Raw genomic sequence first — 20422 nt, 5'->3', positions numbered from 1 at the left:
GCTCAGACCTGGTCGAAAGATCAAATGTGGGAGATCATGACTTGTTGTGTCATCTTGCACAACATGATCATCGAGAGCGAGCAGGAAGAGCTAGTGTTTGACACTGAACCATACTACTGGCAGGGTCCTCTAGCCAAAGTTGATCACCAGCTACCAGCAACCTGGACTGCCTACCTCAATATGCGTTAGGAGATCCGAGACCCATAGGTGCATCATCAACTTCAGTAGGATCTAGTGGAGCACCTATGGAGGATCAAGGGCGACGCCTAGCTCAGCGTGTGACGAGTTTTTATTTGTTGAACTATATAATTTGTATTGAACTATTTGTTGTTGCACTATTTTGTTGAACAACTTGATTTTCTGTGCTGAACTATGTGATAAAAAAATATTTATGTCGAGAATTCAACGTCGAACCACGACGAACCACGCCGAATATGGGTCGATTCTCACCCATATGGGGCCTTTATTCGCCGAAAGTGGGCCGAAAACTGGGCCAATATCAGCGCCTGGGGGCGACGACTGGATGCCCAACCGCCCCCGGTGCCGATTCTACCGCCGACTCGCCCCCAGGCGGCGATTTTTATGGCTCCTAAGAGCATCTCCAGCCGCGCCCCAAGATGGCCCCAGGAGCCTTTTTTTGGCACCGGCATTAAAAAAGTGTCCCAGTCGCACCCCCACAGGCTCGTTTTGGGCCGGATTTGATGAAAACTACGGTCAGCGCACGCAAGGCAAACCCAGGGAATCGGGGGGTAGCTAGGGGCGCCGGCACTCTTTTTTGGCTGCAAAAGGCCCACTGCCAGCCTCTAATCTCTCTATCTCCTTTCTTTTTCTCACTAGGCCCACCACGTGCAGTGCATGTCCGCCGCCCCGCGTACCGCGGCTCACCTCGCTGGCAGCCACGTGCTCTCGCCGCGCCTCAGACCCGAAGTAGCATCTCGCATGTCCGCCATGGGCGCCACCGGAGCAGCGCTGCGGCTTCGCCTCCTATTCCGGATGCTGCGGGTCGGCGAGCTCATCGCCCTCGCGGCGCTCCTCTCCTGGTCCTCCTCCCGCGCCGTCCGTGGCCTCCGCCGCTCTGCGCGTCACGGGCTCGCTCCTCTTTAGCCCCTGCTTCGTGTTCGTCCTCGGCAATGCCATCGTGCTCCTCCTCCTCGCGCTTTCCAGGCGCGAGCGCATGGAGCCATCCCCGGCCTCCTCTGATGGCGTTGTTGTGGAGCAGAGCCAGACCTCGGCTGCCGCCAGCTTCGCTTCGTTCACCGTCCCGAGATGCCGATGCTGATGCAGGCAAGTGAAGCACCTATGGTCGTGCTGCCATCCATGGCAATGTCGATGGCGACAGTGCCGGAGGAGGAGGAGGAGGTGAAGCCGGTGGTGTCGGTGATGACGCGCCCCGCGGCCGCCGTGAGCAAGGCCCGCGCGCCGAGGCGGACCAGTCGGAGAAGATGGGCCGGCGCGGCAAGCTCTCGAGGCTGTCGGCGTCGCCGGAGCCATTGCCGCCGATGCGGAGCTCCCGGATCCCGCGGGAGCTCGCCCATGTACCACGGCTCACCTCACTGCTGCTCGACGGGGCTGGTGCCCGCGCTGCCGCAGGCCACGCTCCGGACGCTCGACGTCTCCGGCAATCGGCCTCTGCCTCCTCAACGCTGTTGGTCGCGGCCGCCTCCTCTCCGCGCGCCGGCCTCTGCCTCCTCACCGCCCGCCCTTTGCTCACCGCGCACCGCCATCGCCACCTTGCTCACAGCGCAACGCCGTCGCCACCCTGCTCATCGCGGGCCGGTCCGGGCGTGCCAGAGCCGCCGCAGGGCAAGCTCGAGGAGCGGTGGCGCCCGGCCGCTTCCTTGCTGCGCGCCACGCGCCCTCCTCGTCGAGGAGTAGAGGTGCTTGGGGTGGACATGGCTGGAAATATTTGCCCCCAAGCCAAAAACTTGCGCCGGCCTGATAACCCACAAGTATAGGGGATCAATTGTAGCTTTTTCGATAAGTAAGAGTGTCGAACCCAACAAGGAGCAGAAGGAAATGACAAGTAGTTTTCAGTAAGGTAATGTCTGCAAGTGCTGAAATTGTAAGTAGCGGATAATTTGATAGCAAAATAATTTGTAACGAGCAAGTAACGATAATAACAATAAGTACGCAGCAAGGTAGCCCAATCCTTTTGAGGCAAAGGACAGGCCAAAATGATCTCTTATGATAGGAAAAGCGTTCTTGAGGGTACACGGGAATTTCATCTAGTCACTTTCATCATGTTGGTTTGATTTGTGTTCGCTACTTTGATAATTTGATATGTGGGTGGACCGGTGCTTAGGTGATGTTCTTACTTGAAAAGACCTCCTACTTATGATTAACCCTCCCGCAAGCATCCGCAACTACAAGAAAAGTATTAAGAATAAATTCTAACCATAGCATTAAACTCTAGGATCCAATCGGTGCCTTACGGAATAGTGCATAAACTGGGGTTTAAGTTTCTGTTAATCTCGCAACCCACCATCTATTTACTACTCCACAATGCATTCCCTTAGGCCCAAATATGGTGAAGTGTCATGTAGTATACGTTCACATGACACCGCTAAGGGAATCACAACATACATACCATCAAAATATCGAACTCATATTAAATTCACATGATTACTTGCAACATGATTTATCCCGTGACCTCAAGAACAAAAGTAACTACTCACAAATAATCAACATGCTCATGATCAGAGGGGTATTAATATGCATAATGGATCTGAACATATAATCTTCCACCAAATAAACCATAAAGTATCAACTACAAGATGCAATCAACAATACTAGTCACCCCCTAGCACCAATCTATAGTTCCGGTAACAGGATTGAATACAAGAGATTAACTAGGGTTTGAGATGAGATGGTATTGGTGAAGATGTTGATGGAGATTGCCCTCCCCAAGATTGGAGAGTTGTTGGTGATGATTATGACGATGATTTCCCCCTCTGGGATGGAAGTTCCCCTGGCAGAATCGCTCCGTCGGAGGGCAAAAGTGCTCCTGCCCAAGTTCTGCCTCGAGAGGCGGTGCTCTGTCCCGAAAGTCTTCCCTTTATTTTATTTTTCTAGGTCAAAATCACTTATATACCAGAATATGGGCACCGGAGGTGGGCCGAGGAGGCCACAACCCACCCTAGCGCGCCCAGGTGGGTTGTGCCCACCTAGTGGCCCCCGTCTGGTGATTATTGGCTCCAATCTTTCTTAAATAATCCTAGAAAATCTCCGTAAAGTTTCAGCTCATTTGGAGTTGTGCAGAATAGGTGGCCTGACGTAGCTTTTTCAGGTTCATATTTCCAGCTGCCGGAATTCTCCCTCTTGGTGTGTACCTTGCAAATTATGAGACAAAAGGCATTAGAATTACTCCAAAAAGCATTATTATGGATAAAAACATTGCAAATAACAGTAAGAAAACATGATGCAAAGTGGACGTATCAACTCCCCCAAGCTTAGACCTCACCTGTCCTCAAGCGAAAACCAAAATCGAAAAACATGTCCACATGCTTTGAGAGAGAGGTGTCGATAAAAACAAAATACGGACATAGAAGCATCATGTTGATTATTATGACAGCAACAAATTTAAACATAAAACTTTTATCATAGAACTTTTATCATACACTTCCCATGAATAAGTAACAGTTCATCACACAATCGAAGTATAAAGTAAAAACTCTATTAGAAACCAACAAACTATGTTCTCAGTCAACTTTGCAACTACAATTCATCATCTTTTCAGGAAGGGTCACGTGTCGGAGCCTTTAGGCAAGTCCACATACTCAACCATCATATAGTCTTCTATGATTCCTAACACTCACCGAGTACATATGAGCAAAACGTTTCAACCGGACACATAGAAAGATAGGGGCTTATAGTTTCGCCTCCCAACATACTCACCTGAAGGGTGATCTTTCCTCACCACATGATGCTTGCCAAAAGAGAAAAATAAAAGGAATAGAAGGAAAACTTTGACTCTTTGCATAAAAGTAAATACATAAAAGTAAAACATAGGCCCTTTGCAGAGGGAAGCAGAGGTTGCCATGCGCTTATTTGTTTGCATCCTCAACCCCTTAGTGCAAAAGAACGTCACATTACATTGCCCCTTAAGATGACAACCTTTATTATGCAGTCTGTCGCTTTTATTCTTTGTCATCCAAGTTCGTGCAAGGCTCAATTTTCTCTTACGCTAAAAGAACTCACATATTTAGAAGCAAATTTTATTGCCTTTTTGCACCGATGACAACTTACTTGAGGGATCTTGTTCAGTCCCTAGGTAGGTATGGTGGACACTTAAAAAAAATTGGGTTTAAGGGTTTTTGGATGCACAAGTAATATCTCTACTTAGTGCAGAATTTTTGGCTAGCAAAGATAGGGGGCAAGCATCACATGTTAAAGGATCTATGACAATATGACTTCTATGTGAATATGAACATAAATAAACCATTACATTGTCTTCCTTGTCCAACGTCAACAATTTTGGCATATAATATTTTGATGAGGGCTCACAATCACAAAAGATTTCTAGGATAGTATATTTATATGTGAATCTTCCCTTCCCTTATTGATTCTTTCATGAGTTGCATCACTGACTAATGCTATGTTTGTCAATCTCTAATAAAATTTTCTTACTTATACTTTTCCTTATGTGGTGCTATCACCTACCATAGGATTAGTATATGATCCTATTGATTTTCCTTTCTTTTATTTGCTTTCTTTCTCTTTTTCTTTTCTTTATTTGCAACATGAAAGTAATGAAAGTAAAAACTCGAACTAACTTTATTACATGACTTGCACACGATAACAATGATAGATTACTAAGCAAACTCCCAAAGAAGAAAAGATCGAACTAAACTTTATTCAGCTAAGTAAAAGATTGAACTAAGATAAGTAAAAGCAAAAATATAGAGGGATGATACGATACCGGGGCACCTCCCCCAAGCTTGGCGGAAGCCAAGGGGAGTGCCCATACCCGATACTCGATTCTCCTTTGGTGGTGAAGAAGGTGATGGTGGTGATCAAGCGAACTTGCTCCTCCTTCTCTGTCTCGATCTTCATCAGCCAAGCATCTTCTTCCATGTTGTTGGAGGAGCAGGAAGACATGATGCCTGGCTTGATAAATCTGACCAGAAACAGCAAGAAAAGAGAACAAAGGATTTTCTCCGCGATACGGTGGTTAACAGGTTCAGGGAGTATATATAGATTTTTTATCTTGGAGGACAAGCATACAGAAGAAAAACAGAGTACGGGAGGTGTCCCAGGTGGGCACAACCCACCTAGGCGCGTCAGGCAGGCCTGGCGCGCCCTGGTGTCTTGTGCCCACCAGGGGACGCTTCCTGGAAGTTTCCTTATTTCCAAAATTTTAAAAAATTCCAAAACTGATAAAAAATATTTTTGCAGATTTTTTGGAGTCCGTTTACTTACCGTATCACGTACCTCCTTATTGTGACGATTCTGGAGTGTTCCGGAAGGACTCTTTTATGTGTTCTTCAGGTGTCAAAGTTTGGATAATATTGCTTTCAACATTAATAGGCGTACCTGAGATATAATGCTTTATTCGTTGCCCGTTGACAACCTTCGGGTTAGTGCCTTCGAAATTATTTATTTTGATGGCTCCGGACCGGTAAACATCCGCGATGACATAGGGGCATTCTCATTTGGAGAGGAGTTTGCCTGCAAAGAATCTAAAATGAGAGTTGTACAAAAGAACATATTCTCCAACTTTAAACTCACATTTTTGAATTCTTTTGTCATGCCATCTTTTAACTTTTTCTTTGAATAACTTAGCATTTTCATAAGCTTGGGTTCTCCATTCATCTGATGAGCTTATATCAAATAACCTCTTTTCACCAGCAAGTTTGAAATCGTAGTTGAGTTCTTTAACTGCCCAATAAGCTTTATGTTCTAACTCAAGAGGTAAATGACAAGCTTTTCCATAAACCATTTTATAAGGAGACATATCCATAGGATTTTTATATGTTGTTCTATAACCCAAAAGTGCATCATCTAATTTCTTAGACCAATTCTTCCTGGACCTATTACAGTCTTTTGCAAAATTAATTTTATTTCTCTATTGCTAAGCTCAACTTGACCACTAGACTAAGCATGATAAGGTGATGCAATTCTATGGTTAACATCATACTTAGCAAGCATCTTACGAAAAGCACCATGAATAAAGTGTGAACCACCATCAGTCATTAAATATCTAGGGACTCCAAATCTTGGGAAAATAACTTCCTCAAGCATTTTAATAGAGGTGTTGTGATCAGCACTACTAGTTGGAATAGCTTCTACCCATTTAGTAACATAATCAACAGCAACCAAAATATGTGTATACCCATTAGAGGAAGGAAAAGGTCCCATGTATCAAATCCCCAAACATCAAATGGTTCAACAACAAGTGAATAATTCATAGGCATTTCTTGACGCTTACCGATATTACCTATTCTTTGGCATTCATCACAAGATGCGACATACTTACGAGCATCCTTGAAGAGAGTAGGCCAATAAAATCCAGATTGCAATACCTTATGAGCAGTTCTATCTCCAGCATGATGCCCTCCATATGGTTCGGAGTGACATTTCCGTAGGGTTTGTCCCTATTCATGCTCAGGTACACAATGTCTAATAATACCATCTACTCCTTCTTTATAAAGATGTGGGTCATCCCAAAAGTAATGTCTTAAATCATAGAAGAATTTTTTCTTTTGTTGGTAAGTAAACCTAGGTGGCAAATATTTAGCAACAATGTAATTAGCATAGTCAGCATACCAAGGAGTACTATTAGCAACATTTATTGCAGCTAACTGCTCATCAGGAAAACTATCATCAATAGGGAGTGGGTCATCAAGCACATTTTCAAGCCTAGACAAGTTATCAGCTACGGGGTTCTCAGCTCCTTTTCTATCAATAATATGCAAATCAAGTTCTTGTAACAAGAGAACCCAACGAATAAGTCTAGGTTTAGCGTCTTTCTTCTCCATAAGATATTTAATAGCAGCATGGTCTTTGTGAACAGTTACTTTGGAATCAACAATATAAGGTCTAAACTTATCACAAGCAAACACCACTGCTAAGAATTATTTTTCAGTAGTAGCATAATTTCTTTGAGCACTGTCTAGAGTTTTACTAGCATAATGAGTAACATTTAATTTCTTATCAACCCTTTGTCCTCAACACCAACAGCATAATCACTAGCATCACACATAATTTCAAAAGGCAAGTTCCAATGAGGTGGTTGAGCAATAGGTGCAGTAATTAAAGATTTCTTGAGTGTTTCAAAGGCTTCCAGGCAATCATCATCAAAAACAAAAGGAATACCCTTTTGCAAAAGATTAGTAAGAGGCCTAGAAATTTTTGAGAAGTCTTTGATAAATCTCCTATAGAAACCAACATGACCTAGGAAACTACGAATACCCTTAATGTCCTTGGGACATGGCATTTTCTCAATTGCATCAACCTTAGCTTGGTCCACTTCAATACCTCTTTCAGAAATTTTATGACCCAAGACAATGCCTTCATTAACCATAAAGTGGCACTTCTCCCAGTTCAAGACGAGATTTGTTTGTTCACATCTCTGCAGAATTCGATCAAGATTGCTTAAACAATCATCAAAAGACTTCCCATAAACAGAAAAGTCATCCATGAAAACCTCAACAATCTTTTCACAAAAATCAGAGAATATAGCCATCATGCATCTTTGAAAGATAGCAGGTGCATTACATAAACCAAAAGGCATACGTCTATAAGCATATGTTCCAAAAAGACAAATAAAGTGGTCTTTTCTTGATCTGGCTGAGAAACAAGTATTTGTGAAAAGCCAGAGTATCCATCAAGGAAGAAAAAGTGTGTGTGCTTAGATAATCTTTCAAACGTTTGATTAATAAAAGGCAAACGGTAATGATCTTTTCTAGTAGCTTTGTTTAATTTTCTGAAATCAATTACCATTCTATAGCCTGTAACAATTCTTTGTGGAATAAGTTCATTCTTATCATTAGGAACAATAGTTATACCTCCTTTCTTAGGGACACAATGAACAGGACTTACCCATCTACTATCAGCTATAGGATAGATTATACCTGCTTCGAGAAGTTTTAATATTTCCGTTCTTACCACCTCTTTCATCTTCGGATTTAACCGACGTTGGTGATCAACAACTGGTTTAGCATCAGGTTCCATATTAATTTTTTGCTGACATAGAGTGGGACTAATGCTCTTTAAATCATCAAGAGTATATCCAATTGCAGGTTGGTGCTTCCTTAGAACTTTTAACAATCTTTATTCTTCATGTTCTGAAAGGTTAGCACTGATAATAACAGGATATATCTTCTTTTCATCAAGATAAGCATATTTCAGAGTGTCCGACAATTGTTTTAATTCAAACACGGGATCATCTTTAGGTGGAGGAGGACCTCCTAGAGTCTCAATAGGAAAATTGTGTTTAAGTAGAGGACGTTGTTCAAAGAAAATATTATCTATTTCATTTCTTTCATGCATATGTAAATCATTTTCATGGTCTAGGAAGTATTGTTCTAAAGGATCAGTGGGTGGCACAACAATAGAAGCAAGACCAATTAATTCATACTTACTAGGCAATTCTTTTTCATGATAATTTCTACTGAATTTGGAAAAATTAAATTCATGAGACTCATCACCAAAGCTAACACCCACAATTTGTTTCTGGCAATCTATCTTAGCATTAACTGTGTGCAAGAAAGGTCGACCAAAGATAATGGGATAGAAGTCATCTTGTGGGGAACCAAGAACAAGAAAACCGGCAGGGTATTTTACTTTCCCACAAAAGACTTCAACATCTCTAATAATCCCACAAGGTGACATGGTGTCTCTATTTGCAAGTTTAATAGTAACATCTATGTCTTCTAACTTTGTAGGTGCTATGTCTTCTCTAATTTCTTGATATAACTTGTAAGGAATAGCACTCACACTAGCACCCATGTCACATAAACCATGATAAGAGTGATCTCCTATTTTAACTGAAATGACAGGCAGGCCAACAACTAGTCTGTTTTTATCCCTTTTTTCGGGTTTGGCAATCCTAGCAGCTTCTGCACAGAAGTAGATAACATGCCCATCCGTATCTTCTTCTAAGAGATCTTTAATCATAGCAATATTAGGTTCAACTCTAATTTGTTCATCAGGTTTAGGTGTTCTAACATAGCTTTTGTTAACCACAGTTGAAACTCTAGCATGTTCCTTTATCCTTACAGGAAAAGGGGGTTTCTCAATATAAGCAGGAACAACTAGATCAACATTATAAAGTAAAGTTTCTTCTTTAACTGGTACTAGTTCTTTAATTTCATCTATAATTGGTGGGTGATATTTAAACCACTTCTCTGTAGGGAGTTCAACATGAGTAGCAAATGATTCACAAAAGGAGGCTACTATCTCAGAGTCAAGTCCATATTTAGTGCTAAACTTTTGAAAAGCATCGGTATCCATAAAAGATTTGACACAATCATACTTAAGCTTTATACCTGACTCTTTACCTTCGTCGAGTTCCCAATCTTCAGAGTTGTGTTTAATTCTTTCCAAAAGATCCCACCGTAATTCAATAGTTTTCTTCATAAAAGAACCAGCACAAGAAGTATCCAACATGGTTTGATCATTACGAGAAGCCGAGCATAAAAGTTCTGAATAATAATTTCTCTTGAGAGCTCATGATTGGGGCATGAATACAACATTGACTTAAGCCTCCCCCAAGCTAGAGCGATACTTTCTCCTTCATGAGGCCAAAAATTATATATAATTCCGATCACGATGAACTAGATGCATAGGATAATTTTTTTTGGTGAAACTCCAATTTTAAACGATTCCAATTCCATGATCCAATATCATCGCATAGCCCATACCATGCCAATGCTTTTCCCTTGAAAGATAAAGGGAAAACCTTTTTCATCACCTCATCTCCGGGAAAACTTGCAAGCTTGAACAATCCACAAATTTGTTCTACATATATCAATTGCATATCAGGATGTTTTGTTCCATCTCCTGCATCAGGATTAGCTAGCAGTTGTTCTATCATACCCAAAGGAATTTCATATTCAATATTTACAGTAGGTGTAGTAGGTTGAGGGGCAATTAATTGTGGTTCCGGACGAGGTGAAGATACCCCGAACAAACCCCTCAAAGGATTGTTTTCCATAGTAACAAGTGACAATAAATTTCAGCACACTATATAAATGTTTCCTTACCGAATTCCACTTACCAAAGGCGCTTCACTCCCCGATAGGGCTGGACCAAAAGCTCGTAGCTCGCGAGCATAACGAGCGCTCGATAGTTCAGCTCGTTAAGCTCGTGGTTTGCTTCTTAATGAACAGAGCCAAGCATTGATTTCAGCTCGTTAAGCATAACGAGCTTAACTAACGAGTTTCACGAGAAGCTCGTTAAGCTCGTTAGCAACAACACAACACATATTTTCATCTTAGATGACAACCGTTTCATAGCACCTCAGGCCATTTATAAAATCTAATCTATATAGGAGGCAACAAACTAGTGCATTTTATTTTGTAGTCACCATCTTCCTTCTTAAAAAACAAATATAAAGACTCATTCTATAGACCGTAAGACATCAAAATCTGTTAATGAGTGCTCGCGAGCGCTCACGAGCTTAACGAGCTTCAAACTAACCGAGCCGAGCAGGATTTTCTGCTTGTTAATATTAACGAGCTTAACGAGTTGAGCATTAACGAGCACGAGCCTAACGAGCACGAGCTTAACGAGCCGAGCAGCTCGTTAGTCCACCCCTACTCCCCGGCAACGACGCCAGAAAATAGCCTTGATGACCCACAAGTATAGGGGATCAATTGTAGCTCTTTTCGATAAGTAAGAGTGTCGAACCCAACGAGGGGCAGAAGGAAATGACAAGTAGTTTTCAGTAAGGTAATGTCTGCAAGTGCTGAAATTGTAAGTAGCGGATAATTTGATAGCAAGATAATTTGTAACGAGCAAGTAAACATGATAACAATAAGTATGCAGCAAGGTAGCCCAATCCTTTTGAGGCATAGGACAGGCCAAAACGGTCTCTTATGATAGGCAAAGTGTTCTTGAGGGTACACGGGAATTTCATCTAGTCACTTTCATCATGTTGGTTTGATTTGTGTTCGCTACTTTGATAATTTGATATGTGGGTGGACCGGTGCTTAGGTGTTGTTCTTACTTGAACAAACCTCCTAGTTATGATTAACCCTCCCGCAAGCATCCGCAACTATGAGAAAAGTATTAAGAATAAATTCTAACCATAGCATTAAAAACTCTAGGATCCAATCGGTCCCGTACGGAATAGTGCATAAACTGGGGTTTAAGTTTCTGTCACTCTCGCAACCCACCATCTATTTACTACTCCACAATGCATTCCCTTAGGCACAAATATGGTGAAGTGTCATGTAGTCTACATTCACATGACACCACTAAGGGAATCACAACATACATACCATCAAAATATCGAACTCATATCAAATTCACATGATTACTTGCAACATGATTTATCCCGTGACCTCAAGAACAAAAGTAACTACTCACAAATAATCAACATGCTCATGATCAGAGGGGTATTAATATGCATAATGGATCTGAACATATAATCTTCCACCAAATAAACCATAAAGTATCAACTACAAGATGCAATCAACACTACTAGTCACCCCCTAGCACCAATCTATAGTTCCGGTAACAAGATTGAATACAAGAGTTGAAATAGGGTTTAAGATGAGATGGTTCTGGTGAAGATGTTGATGGAGATTGCCCTCCCCAAGATGGGAGAGTTGTTGGTGATGATGATGACGATGATTTCCCCCTCTGGGAGGGAAGTTCCCCCGGCAGAATCGCTCCTCCGGAGGGCAAAAGTGCTCCTGCCCGAGTTCCGCCTCGAGATGGCGGCGCTCTGTCCCGAAAGTCTTCCCTTTAGTTTTTCTAGGTCAAAATAACTTATATACCAGAAGATGGGCACCGGAGGTGGGCCGAGGAGGCCACAACCCACCAGGGCGCGGTGGCTGAGTGAGTCCTGGATTAAGGGGTCCTCGGGCGTCCGGACTATGTAACATGGGCCGGACTAATGGGCTATGAAGATACAAGACAGAAGACTTCTTCCCGTGTCCGGATGGGACTCTCCTTTGCGTGGATGGCAAGCTTGGCGTTCGGATATGTAGATTCCTTCCTTTGTAATCCGACTCTGTACAACCCTAGGCCACTCTGGTGTCTATATAAACCAGAGGGTTTAGTCCGTAGAGGCAATCATAATCATACAGGCTAGACATCTAGGGTTTAGCCATTACGATCTCATGGTAGATCAACTCTTGTAATCTTCAAGTTTCATCAAGATCAATCAAGCAGGAAGTAGGGTATTACCTCCATCAAGAGGGCCCGAACCTTAGACGCACAGTTCGGGACCCCCTACCCGAGATCCGCCGGTTTTGACACCGACATTGGTGCTTTCATTGAGAGTTCCGCTATGTCATCATCAGAAGGTTCAATGGCTCCATCAGTCATCTACAACAATGCTGCCCTGGGGAAGGTTTTCCTCCCCAGCCAGATCTTTGTGTTCGGCGGCTTCGCACTGCAGGCCAACTCGCTTGACCATCTAGAGCAGATCGACCGCTACGCCCCAGGTCACCAGATTAGTTTTGGAAATCTGGACTATGTCGCTGATATCCGAGGAGACTTGATATTCCAAGGGTTCACGACTCCAACCTCCGCTCTAGCTTTAGATCCGGGGCGCGTCGCCATGTCCAAAGACGGGATTCCTGAGCCCGCCAGACTATCTACGGCCACTAAGCCCAGTACAGGAGAGCCGGAGGAAGTAGTGTCGCTGGCAACCATCATGAAGCCGGACTCTTCTCTGGACACTGGCTCCGAACCCTCGGAGTCAGCATTGTGTTGGTTCGGCCAATGAGTTCCCTTCCCGCCGTACTCCACGGATTCTCTCCTCCCTGGACAAACCTCGCCTTTAAGCGAGGCTCTGAACTTGATGCGATCCCTCGTCATTATAGAGGAGCAATGTCCGAACTACGCCCAACCCAGACTAGGGGCTGAGAGCGAGGAATTTTACGTCCCACCCACCGCCCACTTCATAGCCACTGTCGAGGACTTAACAGACATGCTCGACTATGGCTCCGAAGACATCGACGGTATGGACGACGATGCCGGAGAGGAGCAGGCCGAAAACCCGCCGTTTACCGGACGCTAGACGGCCACCGCTTCGCATGACGTGTACATGGTGGATACACCCAAAGAGGGCAACAACGAGAACGAGAAGAATCCAGTCGAGGATAAACCTCCTGAGATACAACCAAAGCGTCGACGTCAGCGGCGCCGCTCTAAATCATGCCGTGGAAAAGACAGCAATACCGGCACGAGAGACAACAACACTCCAGACGATGCCGAAGACGAAGAAGAACCCGTCGAGCCAACCTCCGAACAGGATGATCGGGAAGATGGGCAAGTTAGCCCTGATGAACAGGTCGTAAATGAAGACTCGGAGGACAGCAATTATCTTCCACTCTCCGAGGATGAGGTGAGCCTCGGCAACGAAGACTTTATCGTGCCGGAGGAACCTCTCGAGCAGGAGCGCTTTAAGCGCCGGCTAATAGCCACTGCAAGGAGCCTGAAAAAGAAGCAACAGCAGCTTCAAGCTGATCAAGATTTACTCAACGACAGGTGGACTAACGTCCTGGCAGCCGAGGAATACGGCCTCGAGCGCCCAACCAAAAGTTACCCGAAGCATAAACTTCTACCTCAATACGACGACGAGGCACTGGACCCCGTACCGTCAGCACGTAACGCAGCTGACCGACCACCGCGTGGCTGGGACAAAACGGTAGTTTAGGCCGAACACCAGCCCATACCACCTCGCCCTAAAAATAGAGACACAACAGCTCGGGGATATACATATGACGGCAGGACCTGGAAAATAGAAAAGGTCAGACCAGATCGATCTAGGGATCGCGGGGGCGTGCACTGACGCTTGACGACGGCTATCTAGCCGAGCGTGACAAGCATAACCACGGCCAGGCCAAAAACTGCAGACGGACTCCATCTGAGCTACGACGCGACTTGGCCCGATATAGAGGCGCCGCACACCCCCTATGCTTCACTGATGAAGTAATGGAGCACGAATTCCCAGAAGGGTTTAAACCCGTGAATATCGAATCATATGATGGAACAACATATCTCGCAGTATGGATTGAGGATTTTCTTCTCCATATTGATATGGCCTGTGGTGATGATCTTCATGCCATCAAATACCTCCCGCTAAAACTCAAGGGACCAGCTCGGGACTGGTTGAACAGCCTGCCTGAAAAGTCCATTGGCAGCTGGGAGGACTTGGAAGACGCTTTTCGCGACAACTTCCAAGGTACATATGTTCGGCCTTCGAACGCCGATGACCTCAGTCACATCGTCCAGTAGCCCGGAGATTCAGCCAGGAAGCTTTGGACTAGGTTCTTAATTAAAAAGAACCAAATCATCGACTGTCCGGACGCCGAAGCCCTAGCGGCCTTTAAACATAGCGTCCGAGATGAGTGGCTGGCCCATCACCTCGGCCAAGAAAAACCAAAGTCTATGACAGCTCTTACCGCATTGATGACCTGCTTCTGCGCGGGAGAAGATAGCTGGTTGGCTCAACGAAACAATAGCACCGGCGATCCTGGAACCTCTGAGGTCAGGGACGGCAATGGCAAGCCTCGACGCGATAAAAACAAGCGTCGAAACAATAATGTAGGAACCCAAGACACGGCGGTCAACGCCGGATTCAGTGGTTCCAAATCCAGGCAACGGAAGAAGCCATTCAAGGCAAACAAAGATGGCCCATCCAGTTTAGATAGGATACTGGATCAGCCCTATCAACTTCATGGCAGCCCTGACAAACCCGCCAACCATACCAACATAAATTGTTGGGTTTTCAAACAAGCAGGGAAGCTCAACACCGAACACAAAGGGAAGGAGCCGCCTAGTGACATCGAAGACGAGGAGACTCGCCAACCAAACATAGGGGGACAAAAGCAATTTCCCCCAAAGTAAAAACAGTAAACATGATATCTGTGACGCATATCCCTACAAGGGAGTGCAAGCGCGTAGCCATAAAGCCGGTCGTGCCAAAATTTCACCCAGGGGCAGCTTGTTTGATCACTTTTGATCGCAATGACCACCCAATAGGTATCCATCACAAAGGTTTGGCAGCTCTGGTCCTCGACCCAATCATTGATGGATTCCATCTCACACGAGTCCTTCTGGACGGCGGTAGTAGCCTTAATTTGCTCTATCAAGACACTGTTCGCAAAATGGGCATTGATCCCTCAAGGATCAAGCCCACCAAAACAACCTTCAAAGGGGTAATACCCGATGAAGAAGCTCACTGTACGGGCTCAATCACACTGGAAGTCGTCTTCGCTTCGCCGGACAACTTCCGAAGCAAAGCCTTGCTCTTCGATATTGTTTCGTTCTGCAGTGGATACCATGCACTGCTTGGGCGGACCGCTTTTGCTTGTTTCAATGCGGTCCCACACTACGCCTATCTAAAGCTTAAGATGCCCGATCCACGCGGCGTCATAACGATCAATGGAAACACGGTGAGTGAATAGCATAAAACTACCACTTTTCGCGTTATGGTTCCAAAAAACTACCGAAAATTTGTTTGTGACTGATAACTACCACTTTTGGCGCCGGCTGTTTCAAAAAACCCAAAACGCCCATTGCTAAGAAATTAAACCGGTTTATGACAGGTCGGGCCCGCACCTAAACGAACCGTTAGTTTGACCATTTCCTTGACCGTTAGCTGACATGTGGGCCCACACGTCAGTGTCTCTTCCTCATATAAAAGCAATCGGGTCTCTGTAATCTTTTGAGAAAAAGCAATCCAGTCCCTCAATTCGACCAGTAAATCCCGTCGGCCATCCCCGCCTCGATTCCGTCGGCCATCCCCGTAACAGGTCACCGCCGCGCACCATGGCGCCGCCTGGAAACGCTGCCGCGAGCCATGGGTTGCCTCCAACCTCTTCCTCTCCCACATGGCCGGCGAGATCCGGCACAGGCAGCGCCGCCGCGCGCTGCTCCCTCCTCACCCACTCCGGCCCTCCACCACCTTGCGGGAGGTCGTGCTCCGACCAGAGGGGCACCGCCGCCATTCAGGAGGCCATGCTCCGCACAGAGCGGCGCCGCCGCGCACTGCTTCCTCCTCACCCGCTCCGACCAGAGTGGCACCATCGCCGATCGGGAGGCCGTGCTCCGGGAAGAGGGCACCGCCGCGCGCCATGCAGGGGTCCGCGCCTGGAGGCCGAGGTCCATGCGGAATTAGGCCGAGAGCCATGGTGGATGGCGGCTCTGGTAGGGGGCAGTAGGAGGCACGACCGGGGGAAGGGAAGATGGGACGGGGGAGGAGGAGGCCGGTGCATATCCGGTGTGCTCGAGCTGCCATGGCTCGTGCGGGGAGAGAGAGAGTGTGAGAGAGAGAGAGAGAAACGGGAGGAGAGGAGGAGAAGAAAGAGAAGAGGAAGAGGGGAAGAGGGTAACTGACATGTGGGCCCCCATGTCAGTTAACAGTCAAACAAACGGTCAAATAGACGGTTCAATTAGATGCGGGCCCAACCTGTCATAAGCCGGTTTATTTCCTTAGCAACAGGCAGTTTGGGTTTTTTGAGACAGCTGACGCCGGTTTTGGTAGTTATTAGTCACAAACAAATTTCTAGTAATTTTTTGGAACCCTAACACGAAAAGTGGTAGTTTTATGCTATTCACTCAAACACGGAACACACCCTCCGTTCCGAAGAATACACCACGGCCATCACAGCCGAAGTACAAAGCGGCCTCGTTAAACCGCATACCTCATCGGCCATTAAGCCACCGGCCTCTACTACACAAGACCGGTCAATTTTGGAGCTGCATTAGCAGTTCTGCCTCCGTCGTTCGCCGCATATGCCCGTGAAGTTCACATCGCGCATGCATAATTATGAAAGTACCTTGGTCGTCGGCGGAGGCACAATGCGGACAGGCCTACAACATGGTTCGTCCTCTTACAGCTTTTCTTCCTTCCTTTTAACTATTTCTTATCTTTTGTTACAGATGAATCAAAACCCGTTCATCCTATGAACCTGCAAGGACTCTTTCGGAGCCCAGTTTCGTCCAGGCAACCAAAGATTGCTCCTTTTAAGGAATCCTCTTCGCTAAGGCAAAGGCAGCGCAGACGTGCGATTGGAGGTCCAAAAGATTTTTTGTAGACCAAACACTCTATTTAACACCTGGATATAGCCTTTTTCCTCAGCCCTCGACCCCTGGCATGTAAAATGACCTGGGAAGGGGTGTTATAATCTGTAAGATTGCGTTCGACGTATCAATCAGATTCTAGTGAACATAATCCGTCTTCAGTACTTACTTTTCCTCACAGAATTGTATTTTACCTCTTCGGTGGTTTCACATACACACCTCGGCACTAATCGCCAGGGGCTCGATACGGCAACATATTAGCTGCCAACAAGTCCGAACAATTCTACAACATACTTCGGCGTCACGAGTTTGGCATTATATGCATCAACTTCGAATCATGTCTTTGGTCAATAGTTGGGTTGCGCGGCTCCTGTGCTTATTACCTTACATTCCGTTCTATCGGCTAGGGTAGTAAAGGGAGAACTACTGCGATTGTGTTTCCGGTTCACCTGGTTAAACACCTCAGTAGAGAAAGCCGAAAACTGACTGTCATGATGCGGCGAGAGCTGGTCAACCACTCGGCGACTTATTAAAATCTTTTGCAATTTCTTCCGTATAACACGAAGGACCATTTTCCGGTCACCTATGTAGCGCAGCCGTATTCGGATAACTGCGTACACACAAGGGGCTATATCGTAGACCCACTGTCAAGCTCCTATGGCTAAGTGAAGGTGTTAAAGCCCTATAGTCCGATTGCCTAGTTCGCCGCACTGACACCTCCTTCATGGACCAAGACGTTGGGTCAAGTGTAGTCAGTTGCTATTCCGAACACCCCAGCATTATATGAGGGGGCTGAAGCCGACGACTGGCAAACCTTCAGATTATAAATAAAATGACCGCACAGGAGGAAATGCCTTTCAGGCAAAAAGCATAAATATAACACAGCCTTCATATATCATAATATTGTTATCACAATTCTGATACATTCACTCGAACATAATATCCTTCGAGCACTGACCCTCTATCAAGCGGGCACCCTCTAGGACATCCTCAAAATAATGCTCCAGCGTACGATGGTCCTTGCCCCCGGGTGGACTCTTTGCTGCAACATCGGTTCCTTCATTTTTGCCAAGTACGTCTTGACGCGGGCAAAGGCCATCCATGCACCCTCAATGCATGCCGACCGCTTAACGGCGTTGATACGCGGTACCACATCAACAAGTCGTTGCACCAAACCGAAATAACTGTTCGAAATTGGCTCAGTCGGCCACAGCCGGAGCACGACTTCCTTCATGGCAGCTCCGGACACCTTGTGGAGCTCGGCCCACTGGGCCATTTGTTTGTTCAGCAACGACGGATGCCTTGGCACGTTGAACCGTGACCAGAAAAGCTTCTCCACTGCACGTCCTTCTTGCGCTTGGTAAAACTGTGTCGCATTGGCGACACTCTTCGGCAGGTCCGAGAATGCATCTAGAGAACTCCACAATTGATTAAGCAGGGCATACTTCGGGTCACTAAATTTAGTCTGTAATAGAAAGGGCTTACCAGCCGCTATCTCCCAACTTGCCTGATCTCCTCCCGAGCCGCTCTTGACTCGAACCGTGCCTCTCGCGCCTCTTGTAAGGCCTTGTCGAGTTCGGCTGCCTTGGCTTTCTTCTCCTTCTCGAGTGATCGGCATTGGCCAGTGGCATACTTTAGCTCTCGCGCCATGGTAGATATTCTCTCCTCGCACTGGCGCCGAGCGGCTTGTTCGGCCTCTAACTCAGCAGCTGCCTTCTTGACAGCCACATTGCTCACTCTGGCTTGCTCCTTGGCCCGGGCAAGTTCAGCCCGAAGGGTCACAACCGCGGCAGCACCATATGCAGTTATGCATATCCCAGTATATAATTCTTAGCTTCATGCTCATATTATTATACATGCATAACTTGACTGCCCCAAAACATACCTTGTGCCTCGTCGAGCCGCCTGTTAACAAGAGTAATGTCCTCGTCCGCCGACTCAAGTTTCTGCTTTAAATCTGCAACTTCCGCAGCATGGGCAGTCATCATTGACATAACAACCTGTTTCCAGATTAATCATGTCATTTCCTGAGCATATCTTTTTGATCCTCTGAACGCCTCCCTGTGGAAGCCGACCAGAGTCTCAGGGGCTACTATCTATACACAGGCGCATTCTACATGTAAAGAGTGGTTAAGATATTACATTGCATACCTCAAAGTCTCTTAGTAGGCCCGTGAAGGCTTCATTCAATCCGCTTCTTGCGAAAAGAATCCTCTCAACTACCATACCCATTAAGGTATGATGTTCCTCTGAGATGGACGCATTTTGCAACATGCCCATTAATGTATCCGGCGCCTCCGGATTACTGGAAGCGGTTGCGGGAGTATGAAATCCCTTTGAAGGGATATGTTTACTCGACCCTGGAGTCATCTTCGGCTGTAAACCGGATAGTACGGGGCCTTTATTGTGGGTCCCCGTAGGGGCTGCACAACCCGAACCCTTGACGACCGAAGTATCACCTTCGGGCGTTGTCTTCATTGCCCCCGGCACCTCTTGATGATCGGGGGAGACCCTCCATGACGACACCTCGAAGTCGCCCGCCCTAAGGGGCGAGGAAGCCTGTGGAGGCGTCTCACTTTCCATCATCTCCGGAAGCAGATCACTCGAGGAGGAGGACTGTTGAGGAAGACTGCGGGCCGGACTGCAAACATATATTTCTGATGTTACCTTTGTAACCTGAAAGAACGGGATATGTCTAGAATACCCTTGTTCACTTACAATTCAGCGAAAGGCTTGTCCTTACGGAGGAACTGTGCGGCAACATCGTCTTCTGAACCCGAACCGTCTGACAGGAACACCTTCCCTCTCTTGGGAGCCTCCACCTCCAAATCTTCGGAGGCGGTCCTTTTCTTCCCATGGGGAGAAGCGATAACAGCTTCTTCTTCCCTTTCATCTTCAGAAATGGGAGTTCCAGTCTCCCCGGACATAGCGTCCGGTTTACCTTTAGAGTGGAGGCCACCTTTGGCCTTTTTTCTCTCCTCCTTGATCTCCTTCACCGGTACTTGATACGGCGCCGGAGCCAGCATCCTTGTCAACATAGGATCAGCAGAGTCTTCGGGAAGTGGAGCCGAACACCTAATTCATTCTGCCTTCTTTATCCAGCCCTGGTCAAAGACAGGTTTCTCAGTATATTGTTAGGGGATAATCAACTAAGCTGTGTTCAGGAGTCGAGTGCTTACTGAGGTATCCGGATGGTTGCAGTCGAGGCCAATGTCCT

General features: G+C 46.1%; 1 pseudogene; it reads left to right on the top strand.

Moving 5' to 3' along the window:
* The first annotated feature begins 939 nt into the window (after positions 1-939).
* Positions 940-1955, top strand: LOC123055739 (uncharacterized; annotated as a pseudogene).
* Positions 1956-20422: the final 18467 nt, after the last annotated feature.

This window comes from Triticum aestivum, chromosome 2D (assembly GCF_018294505.1).
Source record: "Triticum aestivum cultivar Chinese Spring chromosome 2D, IWGSC CS RefSeq v2.1, whole genome shotgun sequence".
NCBI lineage: Eukaryota > Viridiplantae > Streptophyta > Magnoliopsida > Poales > Poaceae > Triticum > Triticum aestivum.
This window is presented reverse-complemented; position numbering and strand designations above follow the sequence as displayed.